The sequence below is a fragment of the Chaetodon trifascialis genome, chromosome 14 (genome assembly GCF_039877785.1).
Source record: "Chaetodon trifascialis isolate fChaTrf1 chromosome 14, fChaTrf1.hap1, whole genome shotgun sequence".
Taxonomy (NCBI): Eukaryota; Metazoa; Chordata; class Actinopteri; order Chaetodontiformes; family Chaetodontidae; genus Chaetodon; species Chaetodon trifascialis.
Window position 1 is genome coordinate 915,724 of NC_092069.1, and position 25,499 is coordinate 941,222.

The 25,499-nt window shown below is 42.3% G+C and overlaps 1 protein-coding gene across 10 annotated transcripts in view; it reads right to left on the reverse strand.

Moving 5' to 3' along the window:
- Positions 1-25,499, reverse strand: part of myt1lb (myelin transcription factor 1-like, b) — a 180,203-nt gene that overhangs the window by 111,345 nt on the left and 43,359 nt on the right. For all 10 annotated transcript variants that reach the window (XM_070979298.1, XM_070979294.1, XM_070979299.1 and 7 more), the window contains exon 2: positions 9,483-9,596. The gene's annotated coding sequence lies outside the window, so the exon portion shown is untranslated. The remainder of the gene's footprint in view (positions 1-9,482; positions 9,597-25,499) is intronic.

Genomic DNA, 25,499 nt, shown 5'->3' on the forward strand with positions numbered 1-25,499 from the left:
AATAAAATATATATATCATTTAGATTTTATATATACATAAACATAACAATAATAATTATTTTTTATATATTGATTTATTATATAGTATTTAATTTAATATGTATTTATTATTACTATTATTACTATTATTATTATTATTATTATTTGTGGTGCACAGATGACCAATAGCAGCAGAGTTGTCATCCAATCACATGATCGCTCACTCATGTGATTGGAGTTGCTATCCAATCACATGATGGTTTCCTTTTAAAATGCCTGTGGAATCATCCAATGGTTGTTTGTGAAGTCAGCAGGCCAGCCTGAGTAGATCATTGTCGGTAGCATTCATGTGCTAATTAGAGCTATTTGCACCTTCGCAAAGGCGTGATTAACCACGCCCCCCGCCGACAGATGGTTCGTTTCCGACGATATTCGGAGCCGGCGAAGTTCCCTGTAAACTTGCCGTAAATCACCGAAAATCAACGAACTTCGCGGGGATTTACGGGTCGAAAATGTGGTTTTTCATGCAGTGCACAACTCTCTCACCTCCTCTGCCAGTTGTCTCTCCCTCTTAGAGGTCTCCCTCTGGTACCAACCCCCCTGTTCGCAGCCCAGGAGAGGGAAGTTGCAGTGACCACATCATCAGAATTCGGAAAATCTTGAGGGAAGCCTGAGTGGCCCTCAAGTGCACCCAGAAGGCTAATCAGTGCTCTGTACATCGACACAGGAACACAGCCCCTCCCTATCAGCCCGGTCAGTCAGTTTGATTATCTACCAAAAATATTCCCTTATGGAAGGTTCTTGTAAACTGTCTCCCAGCTTCTGGTTTCTGGTGTCTGTTTCCATCTGTCTCAGCTGGGTGTTTCCCTGCACTCAGCTGGCCCCGCCTGTCGCAAATAGTTTGTTCCACTCGCTGAATGTGCCTTTTGTTTCTCTTTCCACTCATTGAGTGCGCTTTTTGTTTGTCGTTCCCACTCCTTATTTTTTCTAATTTGTCATGATTTTGTCCTTTAATTTTTAATCATTCCACATTTACACCATTTATTTCTACTTTAAATTACAATATATAAAAACAGTAGAGATTCTACTTTAATTTACACTATTCAACAGAATTATTCAAATGGTGTTGTGGATAGCCACTTTGGTGCTGCACTCTCAGATCTCAGAACTCACCTGGCTCAGTGAGTATACTGGACACTGGATTACATCTGCCCGCTTTCACCTGTTCTGCGTAACGGAGCTCTCAGTGAAAACCAGGGAAGCAGAATCTGCTTCCTCATGAATGAGGGTTGGTCTACAGATGTTACAGTGTTCAAGAAATCATGCAACCCTCACCTATAGTCAATATTCAGAAACTGTAACTGTTCACTGCACGAGTTCACCTTATTTATTCTGGTCCCACGTCAGGCCTGCGTTAGTGAGGCTTTACAACACCTGGCTGACCAAATTACTGACAAGGAGCAGAAACACCCAGACTCCCTGCTCATTGTTCTTGGGGACTTCAACACAGCAAATCTCAGCCACAAACTGCCAAAATACAGCACATTAATTGTCCTACAAAATTAGGAAATTAGGGTGTTGCAGACAGCAAGTAATAGCAGTAAGAAGGGAATAAAAATTACAAAACAAAACAAAACAAAACAAAACAAAACACAACCCTCACAGTGCTCCCAGTGTTCTCCAATTGGTAGCAATTGGTGGAGCAGCTAGATCACTGCATCCTCCACAGCAATGTCTAGTAGGGGGGTCCAGCTCACAGCTCACCATGGGATGGAGGTAGTTCAGTATGATCATCTCCAAGGTCTTCATCAGGAGAGAAGTAAAGGCTGCCGCTGAAGTGGTTTTGCTCCCCAGGATGCACAGTCTTTGGGACTAGAACCACACAGGAAGTTTTTCACAGGGCTGGAACTTTCTCTAGACTGGAGACTCATGTTGAAAATGTGCAGAAATGTGCAGAATCATGGTTTTCATGCCCCTCCAAACCACTCTGGCAGTCCCTGTGGAACTATCTTCCAGTCTTTGTCCAAGAGGCAGACACTGTCTCTACATTTAAGAGTAGGCTGAAAACTTTCCTTTTTAATAAAGCTTATAGTTAGGGCTGGCTCAGGCTTGCCCTGGACCAGACCCTAGTTATGCTGAGATAGAATTAGACTGTCAGGGACCTCCAAAGACACACCGAGCTCTGCTGTTCTTCTCTCCCTCTCCATCTGCATGCTTTCATGTCCTACCAAGGCATGTTACTAACTTATCTTGTTTCCCAGAGTCTTTGGATTGTGGATTATAGCTACGTCTCCTGCCATGGCCCTGCCTGACATCCACTGCAACTGCCATTACTATTATTACATCCAATGTCCCTGTTACTGTGATTGCATTTCTGTCTGTCTGTCTGTCTGTCTGTCTGTCTGTCTGTCTGTCTGTCTGTCTGTCTGTCTGTCTGTCTGTCTCTCGCAAGAGAGAGCTCTTGCTCTTTCTCTCATGCAACTGGTCGAGGCAGATGGCTGTGTAGCAGAACTGACCTGTAATTGACCCTCTCTCCCCCTCTTTGGCATTCCTTCAGGAGAAATGCAGTTGTAAAACATCCCAACTTTCAAGAGTCATTGACCATTTGAACTGCTTACAGGGAAGGTGTTAATTTGGAGAGCGACAAGATGTCTATCTTAGAGACATCTCCTCCACACTCTTTCAGGGAAGCGGAATACCAACACCTTCACATCAAGGGCTATCTCTTGCTCAGGATGTTCTCATGGCAATGCTAATTCTTTCCCGATAGCCCCATGAGAGATCAGGACAATAAAACTGTCTGGATGGACAAATGCCATGTCTCAGAGGAATCCACAAACCAGATAAGGCTAATGGGGTGTAAATTAGACATTCCTGAAGCAAACTGTGCTGTATGTTTGTGTGCCTTTTTCTAATACACCAGGATAACCAAACCTCTATGTTGGACTTAACTTTGGATGTTTTTACATTGCAGGGCCCACAATCTGTATAATATTAATGCTTTTCCAGTTTCTCTAACTGGTAGAATGACAAAGCTGTGATTTTAACTGTTTTATAAAGTTTGTACGAATTTTTACCATGGAACCATACTGCCATCTAGGAGTTCGTAGTGGTTAGGCTGAATATGCCTGGTGAGACATTTAGTAATAAGTAGTTATAATAGTGATAATCACTTTGGACACATACAGTTTGTCTTTTTCTTATTTCTTTGCTATGTTGTGGTTATTATACCTTCAGTCATCATATATCTTTTAGGATGAGTATTAGAAATTGTTATCTTGATTATTATTGAATGTCATCATCTATTCATAAGACTTGTCTAACACATGTTGTGAGCAATGTTGGAATGCCTTTGAAAATGTATCATTTAAAATATATGTGATTGACCATAGTGAGAAGCACATCAGCCCCTCGTATGAATCATTGATTAATTCTAGCTCCATAAGGCGAAATCTATGTTCTATGACTCTGTTGTGGCCTCTGCCTTGTTCTATGGTGTAGTCTGCTGGGGGTGCAGCATCACAACAGCTGAAAGGAAGAGGCTGGACAAACTCATCAGGAAGGCCAGCTCTGTCCTGGGATGCCCTCTGGAACAAGTGCAGGAGGTGGGGGAGAGGAGGATGACAGCCAAGCTGTCCTCCATGACAGACAATGACTCCCACCCCCTTCAACACACACTCACTGCACTGAGGAGCTCCATCAGTAATAGGATGCTGAATGCTGGATGATGAACAGATACTGCTCCAAGTAATCGGTACAATGATATGTATAACTGAACTTAACATGCGAAACAATCTGTGCAATAACCTGTGCAATATTTCGGTACATAAAAGTCTGTTGGTACATAAAAGCCTGTAAATACTATTTTCCGATACATAACAGTCTGTAAATACTATTTACAATTTTTTTTGGATGACGTTTCTCTTTCTGTCCCATCCTTTTGTATATACTTGCTGTGTTAACTTGCATGCACTTGTTGTCTTTTAACATCCTATTCACTTTATTGATGCTGCTGTGAAATTGGAATTTCCCCTCGCAGGATGAATAAAGGCATATTGAATTGAATTGAATGAATTGAAATCACATTGTGCGCCGCAAACCATCTATCGATTAGACACGACCTGGAGCGATTTTTAACTGCCTGTAGAATGCAGCAGAGCTCAGTCTTAATTTTCCCTTCGTCTCTTACAGTTGTTTTTCCGCTGAGTTTCATCCAGCCCTCTTTGTCTTAGTTTTGTCCAGTCATTCTCACTCACCACGTTCAGCCGCGTGATTTAAAAAAAAAAATTTTTTATCAATAAATTCTAGTCAAGAGACGCTTGTCGACCGCCCATTGAAGAGGCTATCAATCTTATTGTTGCTAAATCTAAAGTCATGCCTCTCGTTCAACAACTCCACCGAAGACCTGCAGCCAGCCATTGACCTATTGATTCGGGTTAGACAACCATCTGAAGCCGGTCCTTGCCTGCCATTAACACCATAGAGTTCCAGCTCCTGAACATCCCTGTCCAACATCAGCTCTCAACCTTGGTGTGCCTGGTTTTTCACTGGACTTCCGAGCAGATCGAGCCACGGACGACCACTGGAAGCCTCTTCATGTCAGTTCGGAGCAGACCTCGACAGGAACGTCGCTGACAAATAGGCATGCATTAAGCGGGTTTGAATAAGAGTTGGTCCGTGAGGTTATGACACTGTCAATTTGCCTAAATTCTCTCAACCATTCATTCAAGACACTAACTTTGCATTTGCGTTTTGCTATAAGTTTCTCTCTGCAATTGTTTCTGTTATTTTATATCACCTATATCCTCTGTCGTACTATTCATGATACATTATTCATTATTCATAATTGTGTTAAATAAATAAGACTTTTTATTCAAGTCGTGGTCAGACGGTGTCCTTTTGAGCTGGATATAAATGATCCCTGTATCTAGAATTTATGCTTCCGATTATCAGACTGGTCTACTGTTGGTTCATTCGTTAGCATTGTATCAGCATTACAAGAGTTAATCAATACAATCCTTCTTAGCTGAGGAAGGTGGTAATCCGTTATTTCATTAACAAATGCAAGATCAAATTCAGTTGGTTCACCTACAGCTGCCCACCCTGGTTCTGCCTGACATTTCTGCCTGTTAAAATGAAGTTTTTCCTTGCCACTTTGCCAAGTGCTTGCTCATGAGGGAATTGTAGATAAAATAGTTTGGTCTGTACTAGCTCTTTATGGAAAGTATCCTGAGACAACTTCTGTTGTCATTTGGCACTATATAAATAAAATTGAACTGAACTGAATCTCCTTGAGGCATATCATCCTACACCCCTGGTGCTCCCTCTACAGTCTGCTTATTGCCGTTAGGTCTTCCACCTTATTAGGGAGAGATCTCACATTCCCCATAATAAGAGCTGGTATGGATGGTTTGTACCGTCTTTTGTTGTCACATGACTTCGCTCCAGCTCTGCATCCCATTCTCCTTCTCCTTATTTTCATGGGGATCTCTTATCTTTCTTCTGGGAGTACCTGTGTTGCACAGTGCTAAATGTTGTTCCCCTGTGTAAACAATAGAAAGGCTGAGTGGATCTCCTAATGTTGTTTTAAATAGTCCAGAAGAGAATAAAGAGCAAATCACTCGTCTCACCAGTTATACATACATATGCACAATTGAATTAAAGACTAGTGACAGGAGAAACATGAGGAAAGCACAAAAACATGCAGAGACAAAGAAAAACGGCCAGAGCTGCTGTAACTAGCTGCGTCGCCATCTTTGAATCCAAGTGTAGCTCATTTTATATTTTTGCGCTATTTAACACTTAATTAACTACTTAATTTCTATTCAAGTACATTGAGTGCAATCTTTAAACTAGAGTCATATCCCATGTATGTGCACGCATACAATAAAGCTGATCTTAATTCTGATTTTTATTATGGTTATTAGTGTAATCTGTCACTTAAATATAAATAAACAAATACTACATTATTAATATTAAGATTGTCATCATCAACAATGACTTAAATGCAATAATAACAATAACAACAACAATAAGAATTATTATTAATAGTAGTATTAGTAGTAGTGGTAGTAGTATTAGAGTATTATTATTATCAGACCATGACTCCCTCCTCAGATGGGACCAAGGGTTAGTAGGGCGTAAGCAGGTCATGGTGGAGCACCACCACTTGATTCTGTTTGACCAGCTGCGCCCTGTACATAAAGTTGCGACCCACTGGCTCATCATCGGGATATAGACCCAATCTGTTGGTGACTGACAAGCTGGTCTCCAGCATCATTAGGATAGGCATGGTGCTTATCATTATTATTTATTATTGGCCAAAATGGCGCTGCAGTGCTGTCTCAATGGCTGGCAAGTTGAATTGTGTGTCTAGTTTTGAGGATTTGCAGAGTTTTGCCTTCCAAAGCAAGAGTTACTTGGGGGGTTGTCTCTTCTGTTGACCACGTGTTAAGATGAGAGATCAGCTGCACTTGGATGAGGTAAGGCTCTGGTGGCTCTTCCCCATTATAACTTGGCAGCATCATTGCACCTCACTGGGAACCCTCTGGTGGCAGTGGTGGGGCTGACATTGCCCCATTGCGCTGGCCTCCAGCACCACTGTAAAGAATCTGGGAGTTATCTTTGACCAAGACATGTCCTTTCACTCCCATGTAAAACAAATTTCAAGGACTGCCTTTTTTCACCTACGTAATATCGCAAAAATCAGGCATATTTTGTCTCAAAATGATGCAGAAAAATTAGTCCATGCATTCGTAACTTCCAGGCTGGATTATTGCAATTCTTTACTATCAGGCTGCCCAAATTCATTGCTGAATATTCTCCAGTTGCTCCAGAACGCTGCAGCACATGTTCTGACAAAAATCAGGAAGCGAGATCATATTTCTCCAATACTCGCCACTTTGCACTGGCTCCCTGTAAAATTTAGAATAGAGTTTAAAATTCTCCTCCTTACTTACAAAGCCATAAATGGCCAGGCACCTTCTTATCTTAAAGAGCTCATAGTACCTTATTGCCCTACTCGAACACTGCGTTCCCAGAATGCAGGTCTACTTATGGTTCCTAAAGTCTCAAAAAGCAGAACAGGAGTCAGAGCATTTAGCTATCAAGCTCCTCTCCTGTGGAACCATCTTCCAGTCTTTGTCCGGGAGGCAGACACTGTCTCTACATTTAAGAGTAGGCTTAAAACTTTCCTTTTTGATAAAGCTTATAGTTAGGGCTGGCTCAGGCTTGTCCTGGACCAGCCCCTAGTTATGCTGCTATAGGATTAGACTGTCGGGGGACATCCAAAGATACAGCGAGCTCCTCTGTCCTTCTGTCCCTCTCCATCCGCACGCTCTCATGTCCTACCACGGCGTGTTACTAACTTAGCTCCTTCCCCGGAGTCTCTGTGCTTTGTCGTCTTGCAGGTTCCCATGGACAGTGGCTGAATCTGGGTTGTGGATTTCAGCTGCGTCTCCTGCCTTGGCCCTGCCTGACATCCACTGCAACTGCTACTGCTATTATTACATCCACTGTCACTGTTACTGTGACTGCATGTCTGTCTCTCTGTCTCTGTCTCTCTCTCTCTCTCTCTCTCTCTCTCTCTCTCTCTCTCTGACTGCATTTCTGTCTGTCTGTCTGTCTGTCTGTCTGTCTGTCTGTCTGTCTGTCTGTCTGTCTGTCTGTCCCTCTCTTGCTCTTCCACTCTCACCCAACCGGTCGAGGCAGATGGCCGCCCACCCAGAGTCTGGTTCTGCTCGAGGTTTCTGCCTGTTAAAAGGAAGTTTTTCCTTGCCACTGTCGCCAAGTGCTTGCTCATGGGGGAATTGTTGGTTTCTTTGTAGATAAAAGAGCTTGGTCTGTACCAGCTCTATATGGAAAGTGTCCTGAGACAACTTCTGTTGTGATTTGGCGCTATACAAATAAAATTGAAAATTGAAATTGAAATTGACAGTACTGTGTGCAAGGAAAAAGGAGTGTTGCTTCCAGATGCCACCACTTGTGGGAAGGAGGAAGGTACTGGCCATTGCCATGTGAGGAGTGGCAGTAGTGCTGCTTCAACGGTTTGCAAGCCTGATCAGTTCTTTTGTCTCTCTCTCAGTGTAGCTGTCATCTTGAAATCCCACTTATGATTCCGGTGTAGTGACTTGGGATTTCACAGTGGCAACAATTCAAGCAGAGAGAAATCTCTCTCAGGAAAAATGGTCTTTATTGGCAACAGAGCACACACCGTGCCTCTAAGCGAGGTTATTAACTGCACCCACAACCAAGTGCAAGCCACGAGGTCACTGGGTAAAAAACCTGTTAATACTTAATTTTCATTGCCTCTAAATGTGAATGACAGAAATTCTTTCCATGTTTTGTAATTAGCATCCATGAATTTTAATTAATGTGTCATATTATGCAGCATACATATTGTGTAAGATTTTAATCATTTTGAGAAGATATTAATGGATGTGTTTATCATTTTGGTTGTGGGGATGGGGATGCTCAGATATCTGTCACAACAATTTACATCATTATCTGTTTCCCCTTGTTTTCACCTTGAAGTTTTGGGAGAATGTGTTTCAGAGATATGGCGCCCAACCCCACCCTCTGCCAAACTTACACACACATACACACAGTTGTGTATATTTAACTTATGGGGACATTACAGACTTACATTAATTACCTGGAGTTTTACCCGAACCATGACCAAACCCACTACTTGCCTTATCCTAACCTTAACCCCAGTCTCCATCCTAAAATGTTATGATTTACATTATGGGGACCTGCATTTTGTCCCCATGAGGAAGGTGAGTCCCCACAATGTGACAGTGCAAATAGATTTATGTCACCACAACATAAGGAATACATGGTGTACACACAGACACACACACACACAGACCCCCCCCCCCCCCCCCCCCCACACACACACACACACACACACACACACTCTCTCTCTCTCTCTCTATCTCTAGGGAGCCACCAAAACTCTGCTGGTACTATTGAATTTCACTGCAAATAGGTATTTAGGCCATGCATCATCTAGTGGCAGTAAACGTGTGCCAAATCAATGTCAAATGCATATGAATTAGTGTGAAGGGATGTGGAGATACACTATATTGCCAAAAGTATTGGCTCACCTGCTATGACTTGCATATAAACTTGAGTGACATCCATAGACTTAATTAATAGAGTTTAATATGATGTCAGTCCACCCTTTGCAGCTATAACAGCTTCAACTCTTCTGGGAAGGCTTTCCACAAGGTGTAGGGGTGTGTTAATGGGAATTCAGCCAAAGCCTTAAAATTCAGCCAATTGCTTTTGATATGGATGCTTGTCATGTCATGTGCTATGCCATGTTTCCCTTTATATGTGAAAAAAATAATAGAATATCATGAAAACAAATAAACAACTACAATTCAGATTTGTCACGCAAAATTGCATCAGAACACGCATTTATCTTGTAAGATTATGGTAAAAAAAAAAAAACACATTAGAGGAGGTTAATGCCGAAAAAACAGGATGTACCACACTACCTGAAATAGTTTGGGACTGAGACAGCTCTTTGGTCCAGACTTCTGCTTCCACTGTGACCTTCTGATGTTCAGATGGAGAAGAATGGCTCACCACGACTCCTCCAAACTCATTTTCTACACAGAGGGAAGACAAAGATGGAAAAAATGCATCATTAAAATCATTTCCAGAACAATCACATCCAGATACAACTATGACAGGATCTGAAATTTCCTCTTCTCTGTTGACTCTGCCCTCATGAATAGTCATATAGCACCAGCTATGCGGCACACGCCAAGGCAAGTGCTGATTTCCGCTATAACGACAGTCGCTTGTCATGTGCAATAGGCTTGGCAACATGGGGTAATTAGCTAGATCTATCATCTTCTGCAGGAAGTGGGGACAAATATAGCTAATGATCCATGCCTGCCACCCCGATTTCTCTCCTCAGCTCTCCATCCTTTGCTGAGTTAGAGGAGGAGAGGAAGGAGGAAGAGGAGGAGAGAGTAGTTCAAGAGAGGAGAGGAGTGATTAAGGGTGTTGATGTCTTACCCCGTCAAAAAACGGTTAAATAACCTTCGACATTAAAAGAGATAAAGGTAAAAAGGAAAAGAGATGGTGGTGTTAATGTACATATGCACTCAAACACTGCCTGTGTCTTCTTTTGTTTCCATTCATTGCTGCTTACTGAGACAACGTATTGGAGAGAACAGATGAAATGTTGGTGGTGTGTAGGGAGCATCACAACAAATAAAGACCCCCATAGGGAGCCTGCCAGGTGAACTATAACAAGTACACACACACACGCACGCACACACACACAAACACACACACACACACAGAGAGAGAGAGAGAGAGAGAGAGAGAGAGAGAGAGAGAGAGAGAGAGAGAGAGAGAGACTTAAGTCATTCTCAGCTGCTTAAAAACAATGGCTGCTACCTCAGGACTAAGGCAGCCATAGGCATACAGTTGAGTGCTCAGAGAGCATGTTGGGTGTTACCATATCGAAAAGGAGTGGTGGTTATGATCATAAGCGGACTTTGAACCAGCAGGGGGTCTTTTTACTTGTCATCACACACACACACACACACACACACACACACACACACACACACACACACACACACACACACACACACACACACCTGTTTTCTTCCTTTTTGTCCACTTCCCTTGTAATATGTATAAAAAGCATGGCCAAGAATCAGTGTGAGTGAGTTTTAAGGGGATAGTGCAAACAACTGGCCACTCAAACTATATTTCCATTTTGCTATGGTCCTGCACTTTTATGTTTTAGAAACCCTCATCATAAGCTGGTTTGTTATTACAGCCACTGGTGCACTCCTAAAGTATTTTCATTAGAAAAAAAGAAACAAAGTCAAAGTGCTTATGTAGAAATGTATGACTTCAGATAAAGTAGTGACTCTGGTGGTAAAAGAAACACTCAACAAGGTATTTGATGAAATCCATTGTAGTTTGAATGATTTTCTGTCAAATTTGTGACATAACTCCACCTTCTTCTACCCTATAACCCCAAAACCCACACACAGACACACATGCTCATCCCTGGCTCCTTGGTCATTATAATCAGAGTGCAAGTGATGGGTCTGTCTTCTGATGAAGGTCTTCATGTGGCCACTGATGAGAAATCACACGCTCGCTGACTCTTCATCAGGACACAGCCAACATTCTCCTGGTGTGTGTGTGTGTGTGTGTGTGTGTGTGTGTGTGTGTGTGTGCTTGCCACATAGTGAGGAACATTTTTTAACCAGGAGACTGAGGACATTTTTGAAAAGTGAGAACATTTTGGCTAGTCCTCATGACTTCAAAGGGCTGTTTGTCAGTTAAGACTTGGGGAGCCCCAAGTCTTAACGGACCCCACGCAGTGGTATTTTCATGCAGCGCAGGCGGGCGCACAGCGCATTGGGTATTTTGGGAAAGGCGCACAGAGATACACCAGGATGGGCATTGCGGCGCAGTAGGGGGAGATATTGGCATAACCAGCTGGCGGATTTGGATTTTCGGTGCATTTCGGTCCACGCTGGCGGCGTAAAAGTGCGCTGAAAGCTCGCCACCCCAGACCTGGTCAACTCTGTGCGCCAGTGGCGCACCGCTGGGCAAGTGGATGTTCAGAAACCGGCGGAGTCGTGCGCCCATGTCACCAATACCTCACAGGCAGGTTTCCACAGTGTCTGGCAATTCACTGCGATCAATAATTAGCAACAGCCATCGCAAGTGCATTCGGCATCCGTAATGGTCACTCAACCTGACCAAATGTACACAGGTGAAACAGGGATGTCTGGTGATCTGTGACTCAAATTGCCTGGTGACAAACGTGTATGTTAATTTCCCCGGGTCGGCACATGATTCGTTCATCCTGGCGAATTCTAGCATCCTTACAGTCTTTCAGGGCGCAAAGTCAGGTCCGCTGCACCGATGGCGCATCTCCTCCTCCTTCTCATCTCAGTCCCACCCAACAACTCGGAAAGAGGGAGGGGAGAAGGTGTGGAGTGGGTTTGACACAGCCGAGTCAAATCTTCTCAAATCACACCAGCCCCCTGCCTCACCTTTAAATACACCACTGGCGAGGCGCGTGGCAAATTTTGAGGATGACTGAGCCCACGCAGGAAAGTGTCCGACGCCCAAACTTCTCCCAGGAGGAGACTGACATCACTCATGTCTCATGACATCCGTTTGTATTACTTTGCACACTCATTTGTATATACTATTTATTTTTTCTCATATATATATAAATAGTTTTATATTCTGTTCTATATTTTGTTTATATATATGTATTCTCACTATAAATATTTTGTTTTTATATTTGCTTTTTATATATATAGTTCTCTCTTTTCTTTCTTTTCTAATTTTATTCTAATTCTCTTCTTGTAAGGAGCACTGCAGCAAAAAATATTTCCCCCTGGAGGATAAATAAAGGATTTCCTGATTCTGATTCTGATGTCTAAATATGAGGTCCTTAGATGGTAAATCCTCGGCCTCCTCCTCATCCTCCTCAAAGCAATGATGTACTCCATCTTTGCAGATAACGTTAAGCATTACAATGATAACGTTTGTATTTGGAATGAAATGACGTGGGTAATAGCGGACAACGATCATCACTTACGTTTTTTCCATGTGTCTGTCTTTCTCTGTCTCTCGAGTGCTCTGAAATAGATGCAGTATATATGCTCTGTAGGATGCCATGGCTGTTTCTGGTTGGCACAGCGACGTTAATTGATTAGTTCACATCCCGTGCGCCTGCCTGCACCACTCGAAAATACCACTGCGCCGGCGGCACAGCCCGCGCTGCGCTGGTGGCAGAGTCGAAAATAGAACCCATAGGTTTTAAAGGTGTGTAGGATGTAGGGCTATCTATGTTTTCATTTGTTTATAATCACCTGGCTGGCTAACTATTTTATGTTGTGAGAAGCTTGAAAACATTTGACAAATTGACAATCATGCTTAGTATGTAGAAAAAAAGCAAGCTTTTGCATACAAAAAGTTGCAAAGTAGTTGTTTCTCAACATGTTTGTGAAATCTGGAGATGCGCATGATAAATTTTGTGCCCACAAAGTACTACTTAAATCAATTAACTGAAGCTGACAATGGCTTTGTAAAATTGATGTACTTTGTTGTATTTACTCTGTCATTCACAATACCATGAAAACCATCCATCCATCCATTTTCTATGCCGCTTATCCCTTTCGGGGATAATTAATATACAATATATGAGTGCAATGTGTGATGTCAAACCTTGGAGGCTACTCTTACCATAAAATCCTATTTTTTCCAGTTTTATATACAATTGTATTCTGTTAGCTAGACAAAAAAAAAAAAAAAAAAGTACAGTAACCATTATCAGTGAAGAACTGGGCTAAGACTGAGAGGTGGACATGGGGGATATTTCAGTGGTCCTTTGCCATAGTGAGAAAACATCTAAACATTCTGACTTGCAGTGCTTCGACAATGCCAAAGGGACGATGCACTTTGGGGGCACTGACTATTTATATGGGAAAGGAATTTAGTATTGAAGCATGAGTGAACAGTTTTGGCAGAGATATGAGCTTTTGCAAGTGAGCTATGGTGTTGTGCTAAACTGTAAGACTGTTTTGCCAAATGATTTTAGAGTTTTGAGAGAGTATTTTCTGTTTAAAGAAATTAGCCAAACCAATGGAGAAAAACTGTAATGCTCTTATCAACATGGAAAAGTGGATAGGCTTGCTTTGTGCAAATGTTTTTTTATTGAAAACAACAATGTGTAGTTATATTTCACACTAACATTTTCACTTTGAGCAGAGTGAAAATGAAAAAAAAAATGAAAAAACAGCATCAAATCTCACACAATTTAACACTGTCAATAAACAGATGACAAAAGAAATAAATACTTTGTTACAAAAAAAAGCCCCTTCAACAACCCCTTCTAAGGGATCAAAACAGGGTGATTCAAAATAAAGTTACAAAGTGCACATTATTGCCAATATTATCGATAAACTAGGACTCAGGCTATAGTGCAGTGGCATGGCTTAAAATTTCCTTTCTTAAGTTTCCTGTTAACATAATGGCATCCATATGCCCAGGGCCGGAGTGGGACTCATTTTCAGCCCTGGAGTTTCATGCCTCAGACCGGCCAACTTTAGATCACAACCTATTATTATTAAAATCATGTAATTATAACCTTACATTTTAAGTCTACAATAGTGCACTGTTATGTAAAGCCTTGTAATTCAGTGTACTTTTCAAATCAAATCAAATCAAATTTATAATTTATATAGCTCTTTACAATAACCAAAAAGGTACCCAAAGTGCTTTACAACAATGCCATAAAACCATACAGAAAAACGAAAACACAAAAACAATAAGACAGTGTTGACCAAGGAAAGTGCCACTGTGCTACAGGTTATTAAAAGCCTCCCAAAGGCATATAAAATAGAAAGTGGAAAGTGCCACTGTGCTACAGGTTATTAAAAGCCTTCCAAAGGCATATAAAATAGAACAACCAAAAAAAAAAAAAAAAGGCTGTCCTAGCCAGAATTAAAAGCCAATCTAAAAAAGTGAGTCTTCAGCTTCGATTTAAAAAGGCCGAGATCAGTAGTGGTGTGAATGTCGGGGGGCAGTTTCTAAAATATTTCCAATTTAGTGCAAGTAAGGGTTGCTTCACAATGTAGATTTATACCAACATGAGTGCACAACCTCAACATTATTCTTTACAACACATCCTTTTCAACAATATCTGAATCTATATTCTGTTCAAATAAGTGTTCGTTTGGGCATAGAAAGTGGTTATATTGGAACTAATGCTTGCTTGATCACACACTCTGTTACAACAGCTCACCTGTTCCTTCCATACTGACAGGAGCAATCCCCTCATCACTACTGGCTCCTGGCTCTGCTTCCGACACTAAATCACATTTTAAAAGTGGTCATAATTCTCAGCACAAATCTCTCCTTTTTACAAAGACTTCTGATCAATTCAGGCCAGTTTCATTAATGTAGTGCTGAATCATCTGGCATCTCAGGGCACTTATCATATAGAGCAGGTCTATACTATACTCTTTATTCCATTAATTGTAACAATATTCACTCAACGAGCAATCCTACCTGCCCACTCTGGACTTGTGGGCTCATGGCTGGTGCTTGGTGCTGGATCTTGCTTCTGACTCTGTGGGGCTACAAGACAAAGTTTCCCAGTTATGTGGCGCCGCATCATACAATAATTTAAATAACGTTATGTTATATGCCACAATGCTACACAGTTCATTGACATGATAATTAATTAACTTGAACGGTGGTTTGCAGGCAAATTTCAACATCTTGCCGTGCCCGTTTCATCGTCCTCATTTGTCGTTTCCAACCGCAAGCTCGTTTTACTGAAAAAGTTTCCAATTTTAGCACATTTGGCTCCGTCTGTTTCCAGAAGTGTTACGTCAGGGTGCGTCTGCAAAAAAAAAAAAGAAAAGAAAAGAAAAAATGAAAAAAGCGCTGCAATGGAAGCGAAGGCGGCCCAGGGACAGCGGTAGCAGAATACATGATCAACCCAGTGCCATGACTGAACACCGGCCCCAAAAAAATGAATAAATAAAAAAAGTGAGCACCGGCCCTCGCGGCTCAAACATCAGACCGGTCCACCGGGAATTGTCCCAGTCCTCCCGATTAGCCACTCCGGGCCTGCATATGCCTCTGTTGAAAGCCATCCGGTTTTGACAAGGAGGCGGTGGAGAATTCGCATTCGCAGTGTGTTTAGCCATCCATCTATCCATCCATTTTCTATGCCGCTTATCCCTATCTCGGCTGTCAACGGGCGAGAGGCGGGGTACACCTTGGACCGGTCGCCAGCCGATCACATACACACAACCATTCACACTCACACTCACACCTAGGGGCAATTTAGAGTCACCAATCAACCTAATGAGCAGGTTTTTGGTCTGTGGGAAGGTCTGTCCGGTCTGTCCGGAGAGAACCCACGCATGCACGGGAAGAACCTGTATGCGTGGGAACGGGAATCGAACCTGCGACCTTCTTGCTGTGAGGCACACGCACAACCTGCTGCGCCACCGTGTGGCAGCCCGTGTGTTTAGCCATCAAGTGGTATTTCAGAGGGGATGTGGTACAATGATATATCAGTTCACACCGACAATACACACAGATAACTTTGGTCTTTTCAGTGGAACCATTTGGTAACTTTCTGAAACTAGACTTTCCATTCAGAATCTTGTTCGCATCCATTTTGGCGTTTTGCGCTTGACATCCACACAAACCGGTAGTCTACTTCTTTACAGCTAGCAAGCACACAAGACCAAACACGTGCATGGGGCATGCCTATTGTTTTGTTTCCGGTTTATAATCGGATCCTGTAGTTTGTCTTACGTTACTAGCAGTGGCCACAGTTTATAAAAAACTACAAGTTCACTAGGTCACAGAGCGTTAATTTCGTGATAAAAAAAATGACGCCGTTAAAATTTATTTGCGTTAATGCGTTAATAATGCAATATTTTTGACAGCAGTAAACAGAATGCATTACAGGGCTATGCGACTGTGTCATATACAGTAGTACTTATTTTACTGATGCTGCAGTTATTTCCCTTGCTATGAGAGAGGTCCCACAACTCCCATGAATGGAAAAACTTTTCAGCTCACATTGCCAGTTTTTAGCATTGGTACTTCCAGTGGGCCAGATATACAAGTCATCACATTGCAGTATTTGAGCTGCCATAAAATGTTTGTTACAGTCAAATGGATTAATGGATATCTCTTTCTAAGTTAATGTTTACTGTTTACTGTGTGATGTATGGAACATTCTCAGTTTAATCTTTTAGAGATGAGCATCTCAATGTCATTTCAGAAACCATAGAAATTCAGGGTTTTGCCTTGAACAAAGGTAACAGTTCAATTACCATGACTTCTTTGCACTGCATGTCTTGCATTTTGTATATATTAATAATTGACATTTTTTTATTTGGCTTACATTACATAAGAATTTTTGAGGAAGACATGGGGGCAAATACTTTCAAAGTCCCTTTGAACATTGTGTAAATTCAATTACCATTCCTCATAACATTTATAACTTTTTAGTGTCTGAATATTTCCTTCTTGCAGAATTAATTGAGCAGATCAACTTCCAGTTACTGGAATCAGCAAGACTGTACATGACCTGCCTGGAAATGGAAACCCTCTGGATGAGCTCCTTCAGTCACCTATATGATGCCATTAAAGGTACGAGACAACTGGCTGCATTTCTGATCCTGCTGATGGATAAATGTATGAGCCGTTTGAAGACTTGAAGACTTTTGACAGTCGCAGCATATCATAACTGCATATATCATATATGCTCATATATTCACTGTAGAATGAGTATATCTTACATCAGAGGGATTTAACCATGTGCTACTGATGGCTGACAACTAAAGTTGATTACACTGATTAGCTCCCCTTCTCTGGCTGAAGGTGTGATGAAATAAAATCATTTTGTGTAGTCTTTGGTTGGGACAAAAATATGCATACTCTCAGCCATATATGCACAAATAATGATATAATATACACTTATGTGAAACATGTTCACAGCCTTTACCTGAAGGCCAGATATTTATAGACAGTGGTGGAAAAAAGTTTTCTGACACTCCATGCATTTGTGAAATACTGCATTAAGAATCACTCTTTGGTCTTCAAATGCAATTTCTTTTAGTACAGTCACAGCCAAAATACTAAACAAATCCGAAAAAAGCCATTAAAAACTAAAAATTGATTGGCTCCATAAAAATACAAAAGACATTTTGAGTATTGGGTCATTTTGGTACCAGTGATCCACTAATGAAGGTGCTTTTTATGAAAAGACACAATTTTTGTTTCCGTGCTTCATGTCTATATAAAGCCAGCACATTTGAACGTTCTTCAGAGACAAAAATGGCTAAAACAAGGAACCAAATGCAGGAAACACGCCTGAAAATACAGATTCTCAGCCAGGAAGGGTACAGCTGCCGCCAGAGAGCCAGGAAGTACAGATGCAGTCCTTCAGCAGTTGGACACAGAAATACAGACAAACCAACAGCTTGGAAGACAAACCAAGATCTGGGCGTCCAAGGGTTTCTTCAACAAGAAATGGCCACATCCTGAACCGCATATGCAGGGAAAACCACCGAATGACATCACAGGAGCTTCAGTAGCAGTGGTCAAACCAAACTGGTGTCCGGTGTTCCACCCGCACTGTACGTGGCCGACTTTTAGATCATGGCTTAAGGTCCCACAAGACTGTCAAGAAGCCCCTGATCAATGAGAGACAGAGGTTAGCCTGGTGTTGTTGGGCCCAAGCACACAAGAAGTGGACAGCCAGGAACTGGAAGAAGATTCTGTGGTCAGATGAGTTCAGTTTCCAGCTTTATCTTCCTCCTGCTAATGTGAGGATACATAGAATGCCAGGCGAAGCATTATCTCCAGCATGTATAGTACCTACTGTCAAGCATGGTGGAGACAGTATCATGGTTTGGGGATGCATGAGTGCTGCTGGTGTTGGTCATCCCACTGTCTGTGATGGCACATTGAACTCTGCCAAATATTGTGCCATTCTCGAAACCCACATGCTCCCTTCTGCACGTACACTGTTCCGTCGAGGTCAAAACTGGATGTTTCAACAAGATAATGCCCCTCGCCACACATCCAGGGCCAGTAGAACTTGGCTGCAGGAGCACAGTATCCAGGTCTTAGAGTGGCCAGCTCAATCCCCGGACATGAGCCCCATGGATCTTTAATCCAAATCTGTGGTGGATTATCAAAAGGTCTGTTTCAAAGCCTAAACCAAAGAATATAGAAGAATTAAAAGCAGTAGACTACTAAAATATTAATTTGATGATGTGATGGTTTATTTATTTTTTGTTCAATTTTGAGCACATTCTCTGTTATTTGTTGACTTTGATACCAACAATGTTGAGAACTGACATATTGAAACTGTCAAGAATTTATTTTGTTAATTTTTCTTGTAAACATTAAAAAAAAAAAAAAAAAAAAAAATTGTATTCGTTTGTGTCTGTGTAATGCAGCCACACTGTTTGAAACACAAAAAAGATTTTCCCACAAATATTTCATGATAATATTTGAGATTGTGTAAAATTTTAAGGGTGTCCAAAAACTTTTTTCCACCACTGTACATACTTCTGTCAATGCTTGAGAACGACATGGTAGATGGTTTATTTGTCCTTACAGAAATTCATTTTGTGCAATGCAGCCATCAGGATACAGAAAAACACAACACATATACACACTACATATAACAGGACAGTATACATAATACACATAACAGAGCTCACAGTACCCAGAAAGATTATGCCAGTCCCAGCTCCAAAAAAAAAAAAAAAAACAGCATTACATTCTATGCACAGAACTGAGATGGGGACTGTTTATTCAGCAGACCTATACTTATAGGGACAAATGATCTTGAGGCCCTGGCCTGCAGCCATGGTACAGTGTACTGTCATCCTGATGGTAAAAGATGGTATTGACTGTATAATGTGAACTATGTTCATTAAAGCTTTGTGACACTTGAAGTCTCACGGGATGGAGGAATGTCATCTCGCCTGTCAAGACAGTCTTAAGACATACAGGAAAGCCTACTCTTGATCCAGGGGTTTTAGCCAACTATAGACCAATATTCAAACTCCCCTTTCTCTCAAAAATTCTTGAGAGAGCACGTAGTAATCATCTGTGTGACTTTCACAGTCTGTCAGTCTGTCGCAGTTTTAGACTGTTTTACTCCTGTTGACCTTCACCAACTAATTTCAATAATTTCATCATCAAAATCATCTACCTGTATTTTAGATCCTATCCCGACTAAGCTGTTTAAAGAAGTATTACCTCTAATTGACTCTTCAGTATTAGACATGATCAATCTCTCTTTATCAACAGGCTACGTACCACAGTCCTTTAAAGTAGCTGTGATAAAACCGCTACTGAAAAAGCCTACTCTTGATCCAGGGGTTTTAGCCAACTATAGACCGATATCCAACCTTCCCTTTCTCTCAAAAACTCTTGAGAAAGCAGTTGCCAATCAGCTGTGCGACTTTCTAAACAATAATAGTTTATTCGAGGATTTCCAGTCAGGATTTAGAGTGCACAGAGACAGCACTGGTTAAAGTTACAAATGACCTTCTAATTGCATCTGATAAAGGATTTGTCTCTGTACTAGTCTTATTGGATCTTAGTGCTGCATTTGACACCATTGACCATGGCATCCTATTGCAGACACTGGAACATTTCATTGGCATTAAGGGAACTGCGCTAAGCTGGTTTAAATCCTACTTGTCAGATCGCTCTCAGTTTGTACGCGTTAATGATGACTCCTCTGTGCTCACTAAAGTCAGCTATGGAGTTCCGCAGGGTTCTGTGCTTGGACCAATTCTATTCACCTTATATATGCTTCCTTTAGGTAAGATTATCAGGAAGCACTCAATAAATTTTCATTGCTATGCAGATGATACCCAGCTATATTTATCAATGAAGCCAGAAGAAACCAGTCAGTTAACTAGACTACAAGCATGTCTTCATGACATAAAGACCTGGATGACCTGCAATTTTCTGATGCTAAACTCGGACAAAACTGAAGTTATAGTAGTAGGCCCTAAACATCTTAGAAAGTCACTTTCTGATGACATAGCAGCTATGGATGGCATTGTGCTGGCCTCCAGCACCACTGTAAAGAATCTGGGAGTCATCTTTGACCAAGACATGTCCTTTCACTCCCATGTTAAACAAATTTCAAGGACTGCCTTTTTTCACCTACGTAATATCGCAAAAATCAGGCATATTTTGTCTCAAAATGATGCAGAAAAACTAGTCCATGCATTCGTAACGTCAAGGCTGGATTATTGCAATTCCTTACTATCAGGCTGCCCAAATTTGTTGCTGAATATTCTCCAGTTGCTCCAGAACGCTGCAGCACGTGTTCTGACAAAAACCAGGAAGCGAGATCATATTTCTCCAATACTCGCCACTTTGCACTGGCTCCCTGTAAAGTTTAGAATAGAGTTTAAAATTCTCCTCCTTACTTACAAAGCCATAAATGGCCAGGCACCTTCTTATCTTAAAGAGCTCATAGTACCTTATTGCCCTACTCGAACACTGCGTTCCCAGAATGCAGGTCTACTTATGGTTCCTAAAGTCTCAAAAAGCAGGAGTCAGAGCATTTAGCTATCAAGCTCCTCTCCTGTGGAACCATCTTCCAGTCTTTGTCCGAGAGGCAGACACTGTCTCTACATTTAAGGCTTAAAACTTTCCTTTTTGAAAAAGCTTATAGTTAGGGCTGGCTCAGGCTTGTCCTGGACCAGCCCCTAGTTATGCTGCTATAGGATTAGACTGTCGGGGGACATCCAAAGATACAGCGAGCTCCTCTGTCCTTCTGTCCCTCTCCATCCGCACGCTCTCATGTCCTACCACGGCGTGTTACTAACTTAGCTCCTTCCCCGGAGTCTCTGTGCTTTGTCGTCTTGCAGGTTCCCATGGACAGTGGCTGAATCTGGATTGTGGATTTCAGCTGCATCTCCTGCCTTGGCCCTGCCTGACATCCACTGCAACTGCTACTGCTGTTATTACATCCACTGTCACTGTTACTGTGACTGCATGTCTGTCTCTCTGTCTCTGTCTCTGTCTCTGTCTCTCTCTCTCTCTCTGACTGCATTTCTGTCTGTCTGTCTGTCTGTCTGTCTGTCTGTCTGTCTGTCTGTCTGTCTGTCTGTCTGACTCTCCCTCTCTTGCTCTTCCTCTCTCACCCAACCGGTCGAGGCAGATGGCCGTCCACCCAGAGTCTGGTTCTGCTTGAGGTTTCTGCCTGTTAAAAGGAAGTTTTTCCTCACCACTGTCGCCAAGTGCTTGCTAATGGGGGAATTGTTGGTTTCTTTGTAGATAAAAGAGCTTGGTCTGTACCAGCTCTATATGGAAAGTGTCCTGAGACAACTTCTGTTGTGATTTGGCGCTATACAAATAAAATTGAATTGAATTGAATTGAATTGAACTTTCTACACAACGTCACACTCATCAGCTTCTTACCAGCTGCCACTCTCCTTCTCTGTTCACCTGCTCAGCCTGCACCCTTCACCACGCCCACCTGTACCATCAACTGGCGCACACCTGAGATTTATCACCAATCAGCACCACACTTCAGCAAATGATGGCATGATAGTGGCCACAGCAGTGACAGAGCAGGGACTAGGGGCATTTGCCGCCCAGATCCAGTGGATGGCCGGCACCCATCTCCAACCTGAGTATCTGGTGATGAGGCACCACCCATCATTCCGCCTAACGGAGATCCGGAAACATGCAATGCCTTTCTTCATTAACTTTCAGACTCTGGCTTGCCAGAGTGATTGGAATGCCACCGCCCTCTGCGATGCCTTTCTGGCAGACTACATCAAAGACATACTGGTGTCTCTGATCTTTATATGATCTCCCATGGATGGCGTCATCGAGTTGGCTGTCGGCAGGAGAGAGGGCAGGGGGATGCCAGCTCACCAGCCTTCTACTCACCCTCAGGCAATGAGCACATCCTTCATGTCATCCATCCACCCAGTTTCATGTCCCCTCCGTCACCTTCCTGGGATACTTTGTGGCCAAGGACAGCCTCCAAATGGACCTGAAGAAAGTCTCTCACGGCTGCAATGTTTCCTGGGGTTCGCCAACTCTTATAGATGATTTATTCAGAACAGTTCAGTCACGGCCCCCTTCACCAGCTTGACTCGAACGTTCCATTTTAATGGACCCTGATGGTGGAGAGAGCCTTCGAAACTGGCGTTGTCTTCGTCCATTCAGTGAGTACTACGTTCACTATCTCCTCTCATTGTGAGCTGAGCTAATGTTTGGCTTTGTTGGGACTGACAGTTATAGTGTGCTCTGTGTTTCAGTTGTTTGCCTGCCTCTTCAGCGTGTGCCTTGCCTCAGAAACCCGATTCGTCGAAGCTCCCTTTGTTTATTTCCACTCACTTTTGAGTGTACCTTGTGTTTGTTTTGTCCACTCTTTATGAGTGTGTTTTTTGTAGCACAGTTCTTGTTTAAAATAAATTGTTGTTGTTTGATAAAATCTCTCAAGCAGATTAGCACTGTTGTTAAAAACAGTCTCTTCCAGTTAAGGATGCTCACCAAAGTCAAGCCATATCTTCCTCATGGTGACTTTGAGAGAGTCATTCACCCTCTGATCACAACCAGGCTGGACTACTGTAATTATTTGTATGTTGGCCTCGATCAGTCGTCTCTCCGCCGGCTGCAGTTGGTCCAAAATGGTGCTGCTCGGCTTTTAACTGGGACTAGAAAGCGGGAGCATATAACCCCAGTCTTGGCATCGCTACACTGGCTTCCTGTTCATTTTAGAATAGTCTATAAGGCCTTAGTTCTTCTTTTTAAAGTTTTACATGGGTTGGCCCCCCCTTATTCAGGTCCACAAACCTATTAAAGAACTGAGGTCGTCCAGTCAAGTGGTCCTGGACGTCCCCAGGTCCAGACTCAGGACTAAAGGTGACCGGGCCTTTTCAGTGGCAGCCCCAAAATTCTGGAACAGCCTGCCGCTGGATATTAGGGCTGCTCGGACGACAGAATCTTTTAAGTCCCGACTGAAGACCCATCTTTACTCTTTACTTACTGTTTTTTCATTGTATGTTCATGTATGTTCTTTTTGCAGTGCTTAGAAGTCTGTAAAGCACTTTGGTCAACTTTGGTTGTTTTTAAATGTGCTATATAAATAAAATTGCCCTTGACCTTGACCTTGACCTCTCTGGTCTGCATCGTGGGTTCTAAGAAATCATTCAGGCATTCTGCCTAAAGGATGTTGGGGAATTTGGCAACACCTGTGCTGTGTGCAACCAGCAAAAACCCTCTCATCATGCCCCGGCTGGCCTCCTTCAGCCCCTGCCTATCCCACATTGTCCCTGGTCGCACATCTCCCTGGACTTTGTCTCTCCCTCTGTCCCAGGGAATCACACCCATCCTGACTGTTGTGGACAGGTTCAGTAAGATGGCTCCCTCTCCCTAAGCTTCTGCCAAAGAAACCACAGAACTGATGTTACAACATGTCTTTCTTCTCCATGGTCTTCCAGTTGATGTGGTGTGAGATCGGGGTCCCCAGTTCTCATCTGTGTTCTGGAGGGAATTTTGCAGTTTACCGGGAGCCACTGCCATCTTATAATCTGGATTCCACTCTCAATCCAATGGACAAACGGAGTGGTTGGTTCCTTAAGTCTCCAAAAGCAGAATGGGAACCAGAGCCTTTAGCTATCAAGCTCCTCCCCTGTGCAACCATCTACCTATCACCAAACCATCTACCTATCACTGTCTCTACGTGTAAGAGTAGGCTTTAAACCTTACTTTTTGATAAAGTTAGGGCTAGTTCAGGCTTTCCTTGGACCATACCCTAGTTATGCCGCTATAGGATTAGACTGTCGGGGGACTTCCAATGATACACCAAGCTACTCTGTTCTTCTCTCTCTCTCCATCTGCACACTTTCATGTCCTACCAAGGCATGTTACTGACTTAGCTTCTTTCCCAGAGTCTTTGTGTTTTGTCGTCACAGGTTCTCATGGATAGCGTCTCAACCTGGATTGTGGATTATAGCTATGTCTCCTGTCATGGCCCTGCCTGACATCTACTGCAACTGCTACTACTATTAGTCATACTTCCATTATTATTACATCCATAGTGCTGTATTACGTACATATACTATCTGTTCCCAATACGTATATATATCACATACATAAATGTATCATATTTGTATATACTATGCTATATGTATTACATATCTCTCTCTGTCAATCTCTCTTTCTTTCTCTGTGTCTGTCTCTCTCTCGCTCTCTTTAACCCAACCGGTTACAGATGGCCACCCATCCAAAGGCTGGTTCTGCCTGAGGTTTCTTCCTGTTAAAAGGAAGTTTTTCCTCACCACTGTCGCCAAGTGCTCGGTCATGAGGGAATTGTTGGGTCTAAAAGAGTTTGGTCTGTACCTGGAAAGTGTCCTGAGACAACATCTGTCGTGATTTGATGCTATATAAATATGCTATATAAATATAAATATATAATACAATATAAATTGAATCAAACTGAATGGTTTGAATTTGTGAAATTACACTTTCAGAAGGTTGTAAAAGAAAAAAATGCCAGAACATACAGTGTATACACTCTGAAATTTGAAAAAAACCTACAGCTATATCCCTGAGCTGCAAGCAAGGGCCGTGAAGAACCTTTGACCCAATGACCCCAGAGGCATCAGGTTGGTTCCCCCAATACCTGCAGCATGCGTCTTCCCACAAGAAAATAGCTGAATCGTGGTGCTTCTCAGACAGGACCATAGAATTAAAGAGCTGGAGCACATGAAAAAAAATCCCAGCTTTTAAAGTTCAAACAGACTAATGTTTCAACATCTGTCTTTATTGGTGTCAACTCTGATGAAGACAAAATAAACTGTCATGTTTGTCTGTTTATCCCGTGAGAACAGTGAGGTTGTGATTCTGTGCCAGAATTTTTACTTTAATTCTCAGGATTGAAAAGGAAGGCCAACAATGTTTCTGTAAATTATGATATA